The sequence below is a fragment of the Sceloporus occidentalis genome, unplaced genomic scaffold, assembly GCF_023333645.1.
Source record: "Sceloporus occidentalis isolate IW3139 unplaced genomic scaffold, rSceOcc1.0.p SCAF_3, whole genome shotgun sequence".
NCBI lineage: Eukaryota > Metazoa > Chordata > Lepidosauria > Squamata > Phrynosomatidae > Sceloporus > Sceloporus occidentalis.
The window spans coordinates 238751046-238767631 of NW_028316983.1; the positions used below are offsets into that span (position 1 = coordinate 238751046).

General features: G+C 40.8%; 1 protein-coding gene across 6 annotated transcripts in view; it reads right to left on the bottom strand.

Moving 5' to 3' along the window:
- ST3GAL1 (ST3 beta-galactoside alpha-2,3-sialyltransferase 1) overlaps positions 1–16586 on the bottom strand; it is a 137498-nt gene that overhangs the window by 42057 nt on the left and 78855 nt on the right. For all 6 annotated transcript variants that reach the window (XM_089517994.1, XM_089517998.1, XM_089517997.1 and 3 more), the window contains one exon: positions 12576–12777. The gene's annotated coding sequence lies outside the window, so the exon portion shown is untranslated. The remainder of the gene's footprint in view (positions 1–12575; positions 12778–16586) is intronic.

The following is a 16586-nucleotide window of genomic DNA, read 5'->3' on the forward strand; positions in this document are numbered from 1 at the left end:
TGAACACATTTTTTCCTAGCTTATGGCAGGACTATTGCCAATCGTGCAATTACAGAAAGGGCCTTCTGTCTTCCCTTTGTGTAAAAGGAATTTTTAGCCAAGGCAGCTCATGCCTCAGGGGTGAGGGACTACACCTGGGTCAACTCTGTCCTTTCTCCAAGTATTAAGGTTTACAGCTGCCGCTGTGCTTTATGGCAGTTTGGCACTTTCACCAGGAGCTGACAATTTAAAAATAAAAGCTATGACAATGTTGATAAGGAAGTGCATGTTCCACCTTCTTCTTCTCCTAATTCAACCACAGGAAACAAAAATAATCATGCTGTTTATTTTCCATACTGTCATTGCTGAGAAGACCAATGAAAACCTCCAGCATGGAGGCATCATTTAGCATAATCACGAGAAACGCTGGATCTAGAAAGCAGTTTCACGTTAGTGGGATGGTAGGTTCACTCTGAGTTTTATTTTAAAGCAGTTATCCAAAATGCTATACCTTATAACAAATACATAAACCCTCACCCCTGTTTCAGCACCTTGGATAGTTCTTTTAGCATTTGGACAAAGTCCTAGAACAGAGTCATCACCCCACTCACATAGGAGTTGCCAGCCAGTCCTCCCCAAGATGATGAAACAGATGTCAACACTGTGACTTTTTTGGTCCCAGCTCACACCTATTTGCTGGAGGATGGGTGTTGGTGAGTCAGCAGTGTAGCAGCAATTCTGCATGTAGTAAAATCAGTTTTAATGTGTTCCAGCCTGATCCCATCCTGTGCTCAGGTCAGTATGAAAATTACATGTGATAAACTCCCAGGTGTGTGCTCACAGGCATCATTCCCTAAGTACTCTGATCTGCAGTGCCTTGGAAACTACAACAGCAAGCTCCATCATCATAGTTACTGATGACACAGGATTTCAGCCCAAGCCTAACATGTAAGGAAAATAAATGCTCAGATACACTTTCCAAGCCAACACTCTCACCCTGAGATTCTTCCTCTTTCATGTGAGGACTGAAAACATTGGCCAGGCCTTGAGAACCTGGAATCTTAGTAGACTCCAAAGGCTGGAGGGCTGAAACAACCAGTTTTCAGTTCCTCAGCATCTCTGCAGGGCCACAGCTAGGCTATTTTGGTGACCAGAAATTATGTTGCCTCATTATCAGTCACCATTTGAGCTATTGGAGGGTTGAGGGAATCTTGCATCCCTTGAAACACCACAAGTAATTAAGGCCCATTTAAAGTGGGGGGGGGGGGGTTCAGCTACAATCTTTTGGGGAGTGCTGGAAATGAGTGGTCAGAAGAGGTCCTAAGGGGTACACTAGACCTCCAATTACACGTGTACACTATACTCTTTTTAATCCTGTTTGGAATTAGAGCTGCATAAAAAAGATATTGGCTTGACTCTATTGAAGAGAAAACATTCCCAGGTAAGTGTAAATATGATTGTTGTGTGAGGAAATTCCACAAGCTGGGGCCACCACTAAGAATGCTCTCTCCATCATCATCCCCATATGCACCTGTGCTAATGGAAGAACAGAGAAAAGCCTTCCCGCAAAGACCTTAAAGGCCAGGCAGACTCAAAGAAGGGGATATGGTCTTTCAGATGGTCCAGATTAGTCTAGAGCAAACATAACCAGTCCTTTGAATTGTGCCCAGAAATGGACCAGTAGCATGTGAAGTTGTTGCAATATGGGAACTCTGTGTTCCCTTCAATCAGCTCCAGACAACAGTCGGACTGCAGTATTTCCAAAATAGTCTCCAAAGGCAACACCGTGTACAGAGCATTACAGTAAGCCAAATGAATGTATTCAAGGTGTCTGTCACCATGGCCAAAGCTGACATCTCCAGGAAGGGGTGCAGCTGGTGCAATAGTTTCAGCTGTGCAAATACACTTCTGACAATGTGGCATGTCCAATGACATTTTCCAATGAGTTATATTATCTCATGATATGCCCAGGACATGATAATCTCACTTAAGTAATTTTGGCTTCTAATGGGGGTTCAGGCTTGACTCTCTCTCTCTCTCTCTCTCTCTCTCTCTCTCTCTCTCTCTCTCTCTCTGCCTTAAAATCGCCTGTTGACTTATGACAAACCCATGAATTTCATAGGGTCTCTTTAGGCAAGGAATACTGAGGTAGTTTTAGTAGTTCCTCTGAAATATAGCCTACGACACCTAGTATTCATTGACGGTCCCCCATCCAGGTACTAACCAGAGCTGACAGTTATTTGCTTCCCAGATCAGACAGAATCTAGTGCCTTTAGAGTATTTGGGACTCATTTACTTTTTTTTGGGCAGTTCATGGTATCCACAGATCTCTCTTTCAGCACTACATTTTGAAAGAATTGATTTCTTTCCTGTCAGCTTTCTTCACCTTTCACCATCAGACAAATGGTTATGAAGGGAATACAAAGTATTCTGAACTGCCAGCTTAGTTACATGTCACTTTTATTTCTTGAAACATCCTGCTAATTCATTTATAAAGTTTTGTTTGTTAATCCCTCTAATGTATAGCTTGTTAACGGGAAGCCATCCTGTCCTGTATGAGAAGGAAGAAATCCTTGGGATTGGGTTGGGAATGCTGTAGCCCACCAGATGTTGTTGGACTACATCTCCCAGACGTCTTAGGCAGCATAGGCAATGGAAAGGGATGTTGGAAGCTGCAGTCTAACTACTACATTTGGAGGGCAGTCTGATAACCACCCCTGCTCTTCAGAGGGCCAAATTGTCCAAATATTTAGCATGTAATAGAATTTTATTGTCTTTTTCACTCTGAAGTACCCACTGGCCCCATTTATGGGTTTACTTACCATTGCTAATTCCACTCTCCAACAGGGCTAAAAAATACTTCCATTACCTCAGTGGGGCCCAAATACTCTAAAGGCATCATGTCTTGTCTGATCATGGAAGCTAAGCAGGGTCAGTTCTGGTTAGTACTTGGATAAGAGTCTGCCAGTGACTATCAAGTGCTGTAGGCTATATTTCAGAGGAAGGAACTAACAAAACAAAGTACTTTTTGCCTAAGAAAACCCTATGAATTCATGAGGTTGCCATGAGTTGATGACCGATCGAAGCCCACATACACACACATGCACACACAGACACATACACAAATGATCAGTGGAAGTTTTCTAGACTCTGTCTTCATTCCCTCCATGTTGTTGGTAGCAGGATAAATTTTATTGAGGAGAAAGTCCCTGACTATGTATAGTAGTACTAAACTGGACGAGATCCCTCTGTACTAACTTAAAAATTAAAAAGGTAAAAGTCCAGCTGTGTGCTACACATTTAATCCTCAGATGATGCCCATTTCAATACACAGAGGAGGGGTGGACTAACCCACCCACCCAGCCAGCCTTGGCCATTGTTGAACCTCTGTGGAAATTATTTCCAAATTGGAAAATAGGTCCCTTCCTTCAGTATTAAAGCAAGAGAAACATCTGGGCAGGACCATTTTTCGCCTGACCTGTAACAATGTATTGGGGGCAAGAACTGACAGGACCTCATTCATCACAATGAAGAGGACCGAAAGCCACTTAGAATTACCCACCAAAGCCTCTGAGATGTTAACCGTTCAAGTAAATCAATGTTTATCTTGTCTTATCAATGTACAGACTTCAGAACAAGCCTAGACCCGCTGGTGGAATAAGGGCTCTTTCCTCCCTCACTGGTAATTTAAGGCGAACACGGCAAGCCTTGGCACAGCCTTATTCATCATGCATTTGGCAGGGCTGTCACTGTCAGATTAAATAAATGGCCACCCTCTTTCCCTCTAAACACTCTGAACAGGCTCTGGAACTATTTAAATGGAAAGCAGACATTTAGTGCCCTAAAGAGTTTGTTGGGTTGAGGCTGTTGTTCTGTTGGGTGAAGGCTGTTTGCTTGTGCAAGTTGAGAAGAGAACTGCTTTTCTGGTCATTGGTATTCTACTGTTTTATGGTGAGATTATGTCTGATGGCTTAAGGCTGACTGTTGTGAGCTGGGAGGAGGCTTGCTTGTGTGCTCCTTACAGTTGTATTGTTCTTTCATGTGTAGACCCAAGTCCTCTGTCTGAGCACATGGTCTCATGGATGCAGCGTATCTGCTGAGAAAATACCAAGGGCTCACTTTTCATGAATGCTAAATGGTTTTAATCCTACATATTGTTTAATTGTTTTTAAATAACTTTTATACATTTTTTATATTTTGTTTTTGTTTTGTTTCTTAAAACTCATTCTGTTTTTCATTGGTATGTAGCAAGATATTATAGCACCTTTGAGACTGACTGAAAGAAAGCAGTTGCCAGCATGAGCTTTCATAGACTTCAGTCTACTTCCTCAGAAGCTTTACTGAAGTAGACTGAAGTCTACGGAAGATCAGGCCACCAACTCCTTTCTTTCAGTTAGTCTCAAAGTGCTACAAGATCTCTCTACAGACTAACACAGCTATATCTTTGAATTCTGCCTCTGTCTTTAATTAGTTAAAAATATTTATACTTTAAAAAATGTTAGGGTTTTAATAGAGCTAGCAAGGTGGAGAGCAGGAGTTCCCAGCCTATGCTCTGAGGTACACTTCACAGCCACTCCAGGAAAATTAAAGGAATAAAAATAGAATGGAATTAAAGAATAAGAATATATTCTTATATATACTCCTAAACACCATTAAATTGTAAGACATAAGGTAGGCCTCTTATGGGTTCTGCCATAGAAATAGGGGCTCTGCGAGTCATAAAGGTTGGGAACCCCCGGTGTAGAGGTTTGAGCATTGGACTATACTTCTAGAGTGCATGGTTTGATTTCCCGCTCAGCCATGGAAACCCACTGGGTAATCTTGGGTGAGTCAGACACTCTCCGCTCCAGAAAACCTCATGATAGGACCAGGGCCGGCTCATCCATATAGGCAAACTAGGCAAAATTTAGGGGCGGCATGGCAGCTTTTTTGTATATTTTTGCATAATTAAGCAATATTAAAGTGAAAACTCATTGCAGCAAGCGATGTAAAAGCAAGCTACCAGTTGCTTTAATGTCACAGCAATAAAAAAAGTCTTTAAATTGTAAAAACCTAATTGGCTTTTTGACTAATTCTCAATACTATATATGACAAGAGATTGGAACCTAGGTTTTATGTCATGTTTATCTTTAACAAATGAAAAGCGGAAATCAAGGGGTGAAAATAATTATGAGGGGCAACAGGGGGTGCCCATTTCTCGCCTAGGGTGGCCAAGTATCTAAAGCCGGTCCTGGATAGGACAGGCCTTAGGGTTTCCATAAGTTGGAAATAACTTGAAGGCACACAACAACAATGACTATTTTTAATAAGGTGCAAAACTACATTGAGTTATTGGTTAAAAGGCAGGATATAAATGAACAGTCCTAATCATAATCTCAATAAACAGAGCAAAGTGAGGGACAGCCTGATTTCTACCTGGTATCCCTTTTCACAATTTTTGAAGCTTCAAGCTGTCTTTGCAACCTGCATTTTCTTATGAACATGGAATAAAAGGCAAGAAGAAATCATGCAACCAAACACCCCAAAGAAACTAATCAATTATGGCAAGATCCTTTGTGAGGTTAAAGTAACACAGCAGTTCCCATAGACCCTCACACCGAGGCTCAGATCAGCCCACAGACAGGTTTGATCCATGTAATGCCCTGGCCATGTTCCTCTCTGGCTACAACTGCATTTTCAGGCAGAGCCAGCTTAGGTTAGCAAGAAAAGTTTTTCAAAAGCACAAAACACTAGCATCTGGCCATTAGCCAAGGGCCTCCTAAGCAAACCTCACCAGCTGAGCCTTTGCTCAGCTTTGAGGTATTAAAGAAAAAAGAAAGCAAGGCACACTCCATTCTGTAACGCATGCTGGCGCATCTTCAACCAAAGACCATCTGTGTGCCAGGCTGCCAATCTCTCATAAGCTGGCCTTAATGCTCCATGTCGTCTGCTCCCAATTCTCCTCTATACCCATGATATAACAAGGACAGAGAAAATGCATCAACAAATGCCACTGGGAAATACAGTTGACTTTAAACCTGCTTCATGCTCCCACTTTGAGAGCACATTGCTTGGGTGGTAATATCCTCTGGGTAATTTTAGATTCACAAAAGCAGAAAGTGTTCTCTGGTTTGACACATGCCTTAAAACATGTAAAGCTCATCCATCTGGTCCCGGGCTTGGGACCCTTTGGGCTTCCACACATTTAGAGCTATAACTCCTACAATTTCTTGCCACTGGACATGTTAGTGCTTCTGGACATCGAAAATATCTAGAGATTTTAAACAGAGTCTGTCAGGAGTGCTTTGATTGTGAGTTCCTTCATGGCAGGGATTTGGACTAGATGGCCCTTGTGGTCTCTTCCAATTCTATGATTCTATGATGCCTAACTGCTTTGTGTTCAGTCCCTCTAAAACCCACTTACCAGTAAGCAGTGGCTGTGATCAACAGGAGTTTATTCCCCTGTTGATCAGGAAGTAGCTGTCTGATGTTTTTACCCCTCCTTACACTAGTGCTTTCTGGCATGAGGGGGATTTGAGACAAGTTCTGAATTGGAGATATCAATTGGAGCCAGCTTGTTTTCTGCTGCTCCAGAGAACAGGACCTGGAACAATGGATGCAAGCTACAGGAAAAGAGAGTCCACCTCAACATTAGGAGGAACTTCCTGACAGTAAGGGCTGTTCGACAGTGGAACACACTCCCTTGGAGTGTAGTGGAGTCTCCCTCCCTCTTTGGAGGTCTTTAAACAGAGTTTTGATGGTCATCTGTTGTGGATGCTTTGATTGAGAGTTCAGGGGGTTGGACTGGATGGCCCATGTGGTCTCTTCCAACTCTATGATTCTATGATTCTCTTTTCTGACTGCTGCACCACACATCATTCATGGGAAGAGGTGGGGCTTCAGCCAGCTTCTTTTTGATTAACAAGCGAATGGACCCCTGTTGCTCCCAGAGTCTGTTTACCAGTAAATGGGGTTCTGGGGTGACTGATGCCAGAATTCACTATTTAAGAACATTGCTATAGTGCTATGTAGTACACAGCTGGTGTATGGTATTCCGGTGTCTGTGTTTTGTACAGAATATTCTGTTTTCCATTCAAAAAGGTTCCTTTTTTCAGAACCAAACTTTTTGCACAAAAAATCAAGGGTTCTTTTTTTTTTCTTGCAAAAGAAAAGAAAAGAAAAGAAAATCTTAAAGGAGAGGCAAACATCACAGAGTAATGCTCAGATATGTTAGTAATCTCACCAAGTGAGGAGAAAACTTTTGAAATACTGCATTCTTGCATGTGCAAAGGAAGTAGCTGAAGATTTACATCCTTAACATTTGTACTCTTGGGCAGAGGTATTTCCTAACTATTTGAAATTCTTTTAGTTGAAGATACTAACCAGTGTGGTGTAGGGGTCTGAGTATTGGATTAGGATTTTGGGAGGCCAGAGTTTGAATCTCAGTTCAGCCATGAAAATCCAGTGGGTAATCATGAACAAGTCACTTACTCTGTCTCAGATGAAGGCAATGGCAAAATCATTTTGAATAAATCTTGTCAAGCAAAACCTGGGATAGGTTCATCTCGGGGTTACTGTAAGTTGGTAATGTCTTGTACAGTGAGCCCTTGGTATTTGCTGGAGTTTGGTTCCAGGGACCCCCATGAATACAAAAATATGTGGGTGTTCAAGTCTCATTAAATAAAATGGTGCCCCTTATATAAAATGGCAAAAACCAAGGTGTGCTTTCTGGATTTTTTAAAAAAATATTTTCAACCCATGGATGGTTGAATCCATGGATATGAACGTCTGACTGAACACACAATAACAACAAAGCCAGAGATTGACTCTGGAACCTTATGAATAGGGAAAGCAGGCAGTTATGCCTGGTGCTTCCCAATTTATCTTTAGAAATATAACTGTATGAACAAGGTCAGTGACTATTTTGGATAGAGCAATCTGAACCTACAGCTTCAGCGGAACTGTTCTACTAAGCTGTGCTTAATGCCACCTCAACCACATTTTCCTGGTCAAGTTCTGGGAACACTTAAGGTAATTTCTTAGATGAGTTTTTTTAAAAAAATAATTTACAGATTCCAGTTATTCAAACACTATCCATACTAATATATGATATCAGGGACAGATGTGCTTTATGGAGCTAGCATATTTATCTTTCTCACTCTTCTCTTCTGTTAGAAGACTCTGACTATCTGATCTCTTCTCCTATTCTTGGGTGCTCTAACCCTTTTCCTGCCCTCTTGTACTATTAGGTTTCACTGCAAAATTTTCCATCCACTTGCAGCTTGGACACTGAAGTATAAACTACTAAACTGGGATAGGAGTTGCAACCCAATAGACTGAGGCAGACATGTGGAAACAAAAACTACATAAGTGCACACAGAGAAAGAGATCTCTGTCCTACTGTATGGAGCAGCACAAAACAAGCTTGCTCCATCTTCATTTAAATATTAAAATATGGCTATAATGTCACCTCTTAACCTTCTCTTCAAGCTAAACACACCCAGCTCCTTAAGCCGCTCCTTACTGGATATGGCTCCCAGACCATTCACCATTTTGGCCATCCTTCTCTGGACATGCTCCAGCTTGTCAACATCCTTCTTGAATTGTGATGCCTAGAAGTGGGAATACCACAGTCTAAGAACTCTGGGCATGGACTACAATGTGTGTATGAAGGCAACATCCGTCAGAAAAGGATTCCCAGGTTGCTTTCCAACAGTGGGTGGGCCTTAACAGCTGCATGGCTGGTGACTTCCATGCCAATGGGGTGGTGAATCAGTACAGTGAAGTACGGTAAAGTACTGAACCTTCTCCCTGAGTTGGGTTTAGAACCTTGGACATGTCCTTTAAAATTGAGACTAACACCCGAAGTGCATTCACTGTCCTATTGACATGGAAGCCACCAACCACCACTGCCTAGGAACATTAGAAATAGAGTTAAAAATGAAATGAGTGAGCTAGATCTAATTCTTAGTAATTTTGATAGTTTCTCATCAATCATATAAAATATGGCTCAATTCTAGGCACATCTGGTGAGGCATAAGACCTAGTTCAATAAGTTCATATATACAAAAACAAGTCAGTACTAGGAATGTATACTCAGGGACCTGTCAGAGAACCAGACTTTTGAAATGCATGCCCCATATTTCCAGAATATCTTGCTCTTTAAATACCTTTAAAACTGAAAGTATTTAAAGAACAGATTAAATGCCTTAAATTCCCTACCAATAAGCAATCAAAGCAGGGATTGCCTCTACAGTGAAGAAAGGTTCTCCTTTTTTTTTTTTTTCAGTACTGAGTTGGCCAATTTTTATCTCTGATCAATAACTGGAGATAAGAGCAGTTCTCCAAAAAGAATCAGAGGGGCAATGGCCGCATGGAGAATGCTGGGAGTCAGATATAGATCTAGTTCACAGGGTGGAAGTGCTACTTCTGATTTCCTGACTGCAGTCCCCATTTCTATCAATGTTTGATCCCAGGTATGAGAACTTTTTTACTGCTTCTATTTCTTCATTGTCCAGGTTGGAATTTGTCTAGAATCTACACTATTATTATTTTTGTTTTCTTTATGTACAACTGTTGTCCTGCCTTTGCACTTTTTTCCTTAATCTCTTGTCTCTTTGTTGTTGTTGTTAACCACCTTCAAGTTGATCTCATCCCATGGCGACCCTGTGGATGAGACATCTCCAAGACTCCCTGTCCTCCACTGCTCTGCTTAGTTCCTGCAACTTCATATCCATGATCTCCTTAATAGAGTCCATCCATCTAGCATATGGCCTTCCTCTTTCTACTTCCTTCCAGCTTTCCCAGCATTATTGTTTTTCTTTTTTCTAATGAGTCCTCTCTTCTCATGATGTGTCCAAAATACAACAGCCTAAGTTTTGTCATTTTAGCTTCCAGGGAAATTTCTGGCTTGATCTGCTCTGGGACCCATTTGTTTGTCTTTTTGGTCATTCATGGGATCCTCAGCACTCTTCTCCAGCACCACATCTCAAATGAATTGACTTTCTTCCTATCTTCTTTCATAATTGTCCAGCTCTCACATCCATACATTGTAACAGGGAATACAATGGATCGTTCCCAGGCATTGCATAATTGTCACTTGCTATTTGATGTTCTTTTGTTGTCTGTTTTATTGAATCATTTCCTGTATTGCTATGTATTTTATATGTATTATCCTACTAGAGAGGCCCCTACCCCACCGCCACTCCCTTTGTGTCATGTCTTTTTAGATTGTAAGCCTGAGGGCAGGGAACCGTCCAATTAAAAAGATTGTATGTACAGCGCTGTGTAAATTTACAGCGCTTTATAACTAAAGGTTAATAATAATAATAATAATAATAATATGATTCTAATGTTTATGCTCAGTTGTATCTTTGCATTTTAGGATCTTTTCATGTTTTTTCATAGCCACCCTCCCCATTCTTAACCTTCTTCTGATTTCCTGGTTACAGTCTCTGTTCCTGTCAATGTTTGATCCCAGGTATGAGAACTTTTTTTTTACTATTTCTACTTCCTCACTATCTAGGCTGAAGATGCAGCCTTGTCTGACCCCTTTGCCAACTGGGAACATTCTGTTTCTCCGTGTTCTGTTTTGACGGTAGCCTCTTGTCCTGAGTACAGAGTCCTCATCTGGACTATCAGATGTGTTGGCACTCCCATGTCTTTGAGGGCGTACCACAGTCTTTCATGATCTATGCAGTCAAAGGCTTTGCTATAGTCTGTAAAGCACATGCTGGTTTTCGCCTGGTATTCCTTGGTGCACTCCATTAGCTAGTTTGCTATGTGGTTTCTAGTGCCTCTTCCTTTCCTAAACTCTGCTTGGACCACTGGGATTTCTGTCTCCATGTATGGTTGGAATTTTGAGCATGATTTTGCTTGCATGGGAGATTAGTGCTATGGTCCTATAGTTGCTGCAATCTTTTGTGTCTCCTTTTTTATGGATGGGGATGTATATTGATCATTTCCAGTCTGTTGGCCATCATTGTGCTTTCCATATCTATTGATATATGTTGGTTAGCACTAGAGTTGACCCTGTCAATGTGGACTACACCAGTTTGAATGGAATATGATATGTTGCTGGTGATTTGTTTTTCTCTCATTCTCTTGTCTCTACCCTTCTTAAAATTAGGCACACAGAATGGAATGTAGGACTTGAGATGAGGCTTACAATCACTGTGCATCTCTGTGGGCATAAAGTTACATTCCATTTCATCAATATGAAATCTTGGTCATGTTTTGATTCCAGTCTAGTACCTTACAAATAGTGTGGGTGCTTGTGTATGTGTTAGCACGTGAGTGCATTAGCCGATCATTAACTCTGCTGCTTGAACAGATGGAAAGCATTTGGAGGGTAGGTCAGACCACATCCTTTGCTGGGCTCCCAGTTGCTTCTTCCCATGCAACTCTCTTGCTCTACATGTGGGAAGTTCTTAAAAGAAACAAGATTAGCATACATTAGGGAAGCAATAGCCTTGGCTTTATCTGAAACAGGAGTATGTGTGTGTGCGTGCGTGCATAGTGCAAAAATCACATTCAGAAGGGATTTGCACATTACAAAGCCCCCTGTGTGGTTTCTTGGCTGAGAACCCTAAAGCGCATTAAAAATGTTAATACTGAATTAGGTAGAGGGTGATAACTGAAGGTTGAGGGAAAGCACAGACAAAACAAAAAATAAAATAAAAAATGATGCAAGGATAAAGAAAAGGTGGAGGAAAGCTTTTCCTGTTGTGATTGCTAGTGATTTGTTTTTCCTTTAAAATGCAAGATATCAAAGCTCTCCCCCTCTCTATTTTCAGGAAAGGTTTATTTTCTGCTTCCTCCCAGCCCCCAGCCAGCTCAAACAGAATTTCAAAGGATCCCACATCCATATGTGCAGAGATTAGTGGAGAAAAGACTTTAATTAAAATGTCGTACAGAAAGGATTTTCAGCATAATAATTTTTTTTCTGAAAAGCCAACATGCTCCTCAAAAGTTTGCAAAAGTGCCAGACAAAAAGGAATCTCTTTTTCTAAAGCAATCATGCCAACCTCAGAAAGTGACAATGTATACCTCAGCAATGCATTGCTTGATGTCCCTGGCTCAGTCAAGGTGGATTTGGACAGAACTCAGAAATATTACTTTGGGGAGCATAAATGCCATGGTCAGTGCCATCTAGAGTAGACCCATGAGGCTGTGTTCTAGAAGAGTCTATTCCTGATATTTTTTCAACAGATGTGGCTCTGAAGATGTCAGTATAAAGATGCTAGGGAAACGTCAGGAATAAACTCTTCTAGAACGTGACCTTATAGTCCCAAAAACCCACAAAAAACTATGGATGCCAGCCATGAAAGCCTTCAGCGTCACAGTTTCGTTTCTGCTGTAAAGCCAAGACTCCTAGGGGACTAAACTGAAAGCCTTTGGGCAGGCAGTTGGTTTCACAAAATTAAGTATTCTTCTTAGAGAACTGCCTTTAACTCTGCCTTTTGCCAGTGTCTGCCCAAGGAAGGACGGCTCCGTTAACATTCAACAGCTCTTCAACCATCTCACCCCTTTTGACATGAGAGATTTCAGAAAGGAGGGCTCCATTACTGAACCTGAGTCCAACTTTGTATTGTGAGAACACAAAGGGACCCATTTACCTTGCCAGGCTCTTTCACTTGGCTGCTTTTCCAAACACTGGATGTACTGTTGATGGATTTTTTTCCTCTCCTGTCATAGCAGGTCACCACTTCTTGCTCCTTGTTTTTGCCAAAGTGCCTCTCCTATTCTGGTGTGTTCTCAGGCAAAACTTCAGCTCAGCAGCAAAGAAGATGTAGGGACAGACACAGTGCCTTCTTGTATCTATAAGAGGGAAAGAGACAGAGACTTTAATCTGACCTGAAAGTTGTCATTTTGGTAATTTCAGTTTGGTCATCAGACAACTTAGAACCAGTGTAGAGAAATGATTAGATCAGATCCTGGAAAAGTTACTTTTTTGGACTATACCTTCCAAAAAACCCTAGAAAACAAGTCCATCAGACAAGCTGTCTGGGACATTCTTGCAACCAGACATGCTGAGATTCTAACAGCAGTAGTCTAGAAATGTAACATTTCTAAAGTCTGGTTGGAACAATGGTCACTTGGTCAACTCTGGTCACTTTCTTTCTGCCCCACAATACTGTGGAAAGTCATCTTCACCTGAAAACAGCCCTCAATCCCAAAAGGGAAATACAGTGGCCCCTTGGTATCTGTGGAGGTTTGGTTCCAGGACCCCTGTCCCCCATGGATAGCAACATCTGTGGGTGCTCAAGTTCTATTAAATACAATGGCATAGTAAAATGGTGTCCCTTATACAAAATATCAAAATCAAGGTTTGCTTTTTGCCACGGATAATTGAATCTGTGGATGGAGAATCCATGGATATGGAGGGCCAACTGTAACTTTGATGCCAGGCTAGTGTATGACTTTAGGCAGGACTGTGAAGGCAGAGGAGATTTATCCCTCACTTCTAGCACACAGACATACTAATCCTGCTTTGTTTCTATCTCTCTCTCTGTCTCTCAATAAACATATTGCTGCCTGCTATTGTCCCTCTTATCAAACAGCAGGGATGGCTGGTTTAAAGGTAATGACATTTAAAAGAAAAAATCACTCCTTTTTAAAAATTGATTATTCATATTTTTTCCAGTCCTCTTGCTGGAACAGCAATGACTGTATGCATTCAAATATTTTAACTGTTTATTGACCATTGTTCATTGTTAGACCAGTGTTAGATTCAATGTCAGTGTTTTTCTTGGTTTTGTTGTGTGCATTCAAGTTGTTTCCAACTTATGGTGACCCTATCACAGGGTTCTCTTGGCAATATTGGTTCAGAGGAGGTTTGCTTTTGCCTTCCTTTAAATCCAATATCAGTGGCTTCTTTTTAATCACTTTTATTTTATGGTGCATGAAATACCGTCTGGGAACAAGTCCTTCAGTTAATGTAAGTTCAACCCTAACAAGCTGCTTTAAAAGAGCTTCCCCCCCCCCTTTTTTTTTTTACAAGAATTATTAAAGACAGTGGCCATAAAATGTAAATTGCACATTGATACTTAATTTTCTGATACAGTCCTATATTGGTGTAGTCCTACACATTAATCCAAAACAAACAAACAGGTGAAAATCCCAGTTTGTACCAAAAAAGAACTCCCTGTTTTTTTCATGTTTCTCGGTGTGTCGAACAGACATATTTAATTCATTTACTCTTTGGCCATAGTGCAGACAAAGAGTATGAACCAGAGCTTGGAAGAGTCTCCTTCCCCATCTCACTATAATTCCTGCACCTGCACCAGTCTTGTTGGCTAGGGATTTTCTTGGAGCTGTAGTCCAAAAAATCTAATTTCTTCTCCAGACCCTCGCATTAATAAGCCATTACTCCAGGCCTTAAAGTTGTCAGCTGCTCTCTTTGGAGTTCCTGAGATGAGCTGCAGTGATAGCTTGTCTGCTCCCTCAACTCCTCTCTCTCTTTTGTATGGCTTTAAAAACCATTCACCTTCACACCGCCCTAATGCTGAAAAATAAAGGCTATTTGCTCCAGTCACATTACCGCGGCTTTCCCTGGTGTTTCATCTACTCCTTTCCATGCTATTTTTTCCTTCTTTCTTTTCTGATGGATAACTTTTCTGTTCGTTTGTTTTTTATTTCACAATTTATTTTGGAACACTCAAGCAACAACAACACAAAATTCAAAAACATCTAGGACGTAATAAAAAAGACATAAAAGCATAAATGTAACAAAAAGATAAAATGTAACAAAAATATGGACAACAATGGCAAATAGACTAACAAACAATTTTCATAACAGCAGTAAAAACAATTAATGACTTCCTAACCTCTCATCTTCAGCTGCAATATTTAGCTCTAACATTTACCATTTAATGATATGTAAAGCTATATTCCTCTAATGCAGTGGTTTCAAACATTGGTCCTCCAGATGTTTGGGACTTCAGGTCCCAGAACTCCTGACTTCTGGCCAAGCTGGCTGGGGATTCTGGGGGTTTCCATCCAAAACACTCAAAAGACCAAAGATTGGGGATCATTGCTCCAATGTATCTATGTTTTGTTGTTGTTGTTTTGCCTTCAAGTCATTTTTTACTTATGGCAACCCTAAGGCCAACCTTTCATTGGGTTTTCTTGGCAAATTTCTTCAGAGGGAATTTGCCATTGCTATCCTTTGAGGCTGAGAGTGTGTGACTTGTCCAAGGTCACCCAATGGGTTTTCATGGCTAAGCAGGGATTCGAACACTAGTTTCCAGAGCCTTAGTCTAACACACAAACTACTACACCATGCTGGCTCCCTTATCTAAGTTTACTTTTCTTATATATGAAAGTAAAAGAAACAAGCCATAAGATATTATAATGTCAATATAAATATTCTGTCTTTCTTTCTGTCAGTGGTTTTCCTTGTCTTCTCAATAATTCATTAATATGATCCTAATCTGCCACCTGGATTATTATTTGCCACCATTTTTGGTTCTTAAATATTCTGTTATTGGTGTCCAACCCTTCTTAACGCTTTTCTGTTTTAAGTCTTGAAAGGACAAGGAACAGAAGCCCTGGCATGTGCTGTTGAGCCAGCAGTGAGCTGTTTGTTTGGCAACTGAGGAGGAAGAGGTTGTCAAGTTGTCCTTTGCCAAGTCACCTCAGCCAAATATCTTTTTTGGCACCGGGACAAGGAATGGCATGAAAGTGGGCACTAGTCAGGGGAGACGTGCTGTAAAGCAATCATGGCTCTGTGTCATTTGAGAATAAGTCATTGTCTCTGTGTTGTAGATACCAGGCAGAAAGCAAAGGAGTTTATGTTTTATTGTGTATTCCCACATGACAGGGGGTTGGACTGGATGACCCTTGTGGTATCCTCCAACTGTATGATTCTTTTATTTTGTACAGGAGAAAGTAGTGTGTGTATATATCAGCAGGGGCATCACTAGGGGGTGCAAGGGATGCGGACAGCACCAGGTGACACCCTAAAGGGGGATGACACAACTGCTCCCTAAACATGTGCCTTTTGGCAGAAAGGAGTGATGCAATTTGCCTGCATCCCCTTAAAACACCAAAAAGGTGGTGTAAGTGAGGTGAGGCCCAGTGGGAAGAGAAAGGAGAGGCCCTGGGGTTTCATTTGTTTGTTTGTTTAAATAAATTTTAAAACTTTTTTTAAAAAATAAAAATTAAATTGTTTAAAATATTTTTTTAAAAAAATAAAGTTTTTATTATTTTAATTTTTTTTAAAACACATCAAATCGTACCAAATGTTCAGTTTCATCACATGAAACAATGTACATGTAAACACATTTAGGAATTTTGTCAACGCACAGTCAGCCCTCCATATCCATAGATTTTTTTTTTAAATCCATGGATTCAGGCATCCACGGTTTGCAAATATTTTAAAAATAGATAAAATTCCCAAAAGCAAACCTTGATTTTGCCATTTTATTCAAGAGACATAATCTTCCTGTGCCATTGTATTTAATGGGACTTGAGTATCCATGGATTTTGGTATCTGGGGTGTGTGTGTGTCCTGGAACTAAACCCTAGCAGATATAAAGAGCCCACTGTACCTTAAGTTTGTGTTGAAGAGTGCTGTCTACACAGATCTGAAGTCACACTGTATAATCCTGACCTTACTTTACCTG